This window comes from Amborella trichopoda, chromosome 1 (assembly GCF_054954075.1).
Source record: "Amborella trichopoda isolate Santa Cruz 75 chromosome 1, AtrichopodaSantaCruz75HAP2 v2.0, whole genome shotgun sequence".
Taxonomy (NCBI): domain Eukaryota; kingdom Viridiplantae; phylum Streptophyta; class Magnoliopsida; order Amborellales; family Amborellaceae; genus Amborella; species Amborella trichopoda.
Window position 1 is genome coordinate 25,916,115 of NC_142336.1, and position 3,573 is coordinate 25,919,687.

The 3,573-nt window shown below is 33.9% G+C and overlaps 1 long non-coding RNA gene across 1 annotated transcript; it reads right to left on the minus strand.

Annotated features, from left to right (window-relative positions):
* Positions 1-2,200: 2,200 nt before the first annotated feature.
* On the minus strand, positions 2,201-3,273 carry LOC148783758 (uncharacterized). The gene is made up of 2 exons (XR_016046141.1): positions 3,193-3,273; positions 2,201-3,005 (listed from the first exon to the last, which is right to left on the minus strand). It is a non-coding gene; the product is annotated as an uncharacterized LOC148783758 (long non-coding RNA).
* Between the last annotated feature and the right edge of the window lie 300 nt (positions 3,274-3,573).

Consider the following 3,573-nt stretch of genomic DNA (forward strand, 5'->3'; position numbering starts at 1 on the left):
AGCTAGTAAGAACTAAGAAGTAGGTTCGTTAAGGGCTCACTAGGGTCCCAATTCCGAGTCACCCAGTCTAAAAAACTCTATTTATTTTGGAAAATAAAAAAAAATTTGGATATTTCAAATTTTACACTCAGCCCCATTTTTTGAAAACATACAATGGACACTAATTAATTTATTTTTTGTACGACATATTAAGCTCAAATTTGATATGTTAATATTTCTCACCTTCAAATATGTGTAAAATATATTAGTAAAATAATCCGAAATAAATAAAATTATCAAAATACCATTGAATAATATAAAGGTATTTTTGTTATTTGTTATTTTAAATTATATTTTATATTTTTTATAAGTATCTGATAATTAAAAGTATAGACATACCAAATTGATATTTATCTAATGTATAAAAAAAGAATTTAAAACGCATTTTATGCTCCAAAAATTGGACTTGGACTCTAAAATATAAAATATATGATATCACTTCTAAATTCTAAAAGTAAAACCGGATTTTTATGCAAATTCCCCCTTTTATCATGATTCCTAAAAACCTTCAAACGAAATATTATCCTTAATTTTACGGAGATTGGCTTTTCAAGCTAGACTCATAATGAATAGATTTGTCATTCAAAAAGATAATCTTATAAGCGCAAGTACCAAAACCAGGGACGGAACTTTGGTTGTAGACTCATAATGAATAGATGGGTCATTCAAAGAGATAATCTTATAAGCGCAAGTACCAAAACCAGGGACGGAACTTTGGTTGCTGCCGACATTATTCATCAAGGAAGACTTCCAAAATCTATTCTTTTAATGTAATATTCGGGATCCTTCATATGTCAATGATCACCTCAAAAGAATTTAGATAAAACTCACTTTGACAGTTATTGATAGTTACATTCATTAAATAAAGGGCGAGATTTGTATGAGGTGTCCAGTTACATCTCTAAATCTTTATGAAGATGCAAGTCTGACGTCAGAAACCTTCTGATCGTCAGAAAATCTATGTCCAAGGCTATATATATGAAATTTAAAATTTTTAAAATAATATGGATTGAGCATATCTATAAATTCTTAAGAATCTTGAAAATAGACTATCTATATAACATGTTATTTGATGCATCAGTTTTAGGGCTTGAAATTGTGTTTTATTTATATCTATGCATCTTAAGATCGAAATGATCAATTTAAAGGTGTTCCAACTTCAAAACACTTTTTTTTTTTTTTTAGATTTTCGAGTTGCACCTTATTTCTATTATAAGTGTTTAGAAAACATACTGGGTTGGATTTAGGAAGAGGGATGACTGTAAAATTTCACAGAACATACTTACGTTATGACTAGCAGTGTTTGAAACACTCAATCCCGATGAGAAGTAACATATCATTTTCAGCAATTAATTGGTACTTAGTCATATGGATAAGTTTCAAGATAAGGTATTTATCGTGCAAGTGGCATTGCAGATTTTATGACTCCAAAACAATCTAGATACCTACCAAAGATGAATTTATGGCCAAAAATGAGTCTGAGCTTCACAATTGATTTGTTCGATAGAAATCTAGTAATCAATGGTGTTTGAAGGTGCCGCCCACAAATGAATGGTAAGGAAAATGACAAGTACAATTGATAGCAACTTCCAGTAGGGTCACCCATAAGCCACCTTTGTCTTTCAATCAAAATGCTTGAAATGACAATGAAAATGTAAAGGTCATTTTGCAAAGGAAAGGTATTTTGCATAAACCAATGACATTGCTCAGCCACACCTTAAAATTTACCATGAAACATGATTTTGGTGCAGGAAAATTTGCAAACTGATTATGACCACCTCAATGATTATGGATATGAAGAAAAGAAAGAAATAAAAAGAAAATTAAGTCTTAAAAATTGCATATCTTGTACTTCGTACCATGTACCATATATTTTAGGTTATCATCGATCCCACTAAACCTGCACTAATTTTGGAGCTTCAAATTTTAGAATAAAAGATAGAAGTGGATTTGCATGTCCTTCTAACAAGGTTTCAAGGTGCAAAATTGACCAAATTTTATGCAATTTGCAGCCATATGGAGAGCACATCCTTTTGTAGAATCATAGTGAAGCTCTCCAACAAGCAACAACAATAGAGATGCATTAGCTTATCCTCCAAAGATACTAATTATGCCTTCATGTACTCACCTCGATTCACGGTTATGTGCCAACATAAATATACAGTAGCACTGTCACTTTTTTTTTTCTTTGAATTTTGAAAGTATTAATAGGGTGGTGTCAGTGGGAATGAAAACTACAATGTGGTAGCTAGAATGAGGGTTTATTACCACCACGACCCCAACCCCTTTCCCAGTAAATAGAGCTCTAGAAGTAACATTTAGGCACTTGCCAGTCTACCTGGAACCTGTTCTCAAATAGCACGGTCACCTTTGTTAGGTTTTGGGTAGTGCTAATGACTGATGCAATGTGGAGAACCTAACAGAATGTCAATAGCATGAACGTACAGTCGATAGCATGAACCCACGACCGATAGCTTGAATGCACGACCGATAGCTTGAACTCATCGTCGATAGCTTCAACCGACAACCGATAGCGTGAACTCATAATCGATAGCTTGAACCCACGATTGATAGTATGAACTCAAGATCGATAGTTTAAACCCACGATCAATAGAATAAACTTACGACCGATAGCTTGAATTCACGGTCGATAAATTTGACTGCCCCCTCATAAGTGGAACTTATGCTCGATAACCCTTGCACTAACTCTCATCCTGAGAAAAAATTCGACAGCACCTCCCCTAAACTGAAATAAAGCTTGGATTGTGCCTGAACGCTCCTAGTACCAGTCGGACTCCCGTAGGAGTCGGAATCTGGATTCAAATATTTGGAAAAACAAAACACTCCTAGTGCTAGTCAGACTCTCGTAGGAGTCAGAATCTGCATTCGAAGGTTATAGAATAGGGCAACAAAGATCAGGATCTAGAGGCACGAGATGAGCTCGTTTTCTTCGAAGTGTTGATCACCTTCAACCCGGTACAAAACTGAGATGCATTAGGATATCTAGTGATACAGACAGATCATAAACAATCAGAGTTTCTGAGTTGCATGCTCAGAAAACTCTCTAAACACACAACAACTAAACTGATTTTATTTAAAAGAAAATGAAACATCAAAAAGAAATTCTATGAGTTCATTGTTCTTGGAAAATACCTCAAATCCCTCTTCAAAATGTTGTTGGAAATTGCCATTAACCTCACTTTCTTCACTCTCCCAATTCATCCGTCTCCATATGCTTTCTCGCTCTTTCTCAAGGCTTATATAGTAGAGAAATAGTATAGGAAAAGTCTTCCCAATTCCTATAGGCGAAAATGAACAGTGATTTCACCTACCCTCATCACTGTTCAAAGTTCATCCCATAGTCACGATTGTCTGGTAGTGTTTTATTTTTCATTTTCTTTTTACAAATTGGAATGATCTAAAATTTGGAGCGTGGATACATCTTAGTGAGGCACACCTAATAAAAATATAAAAAAATAATTCGTGAAAAATAAAATTGATAAAAATACCCTTGAAATGTTTTTGGGGTATTTT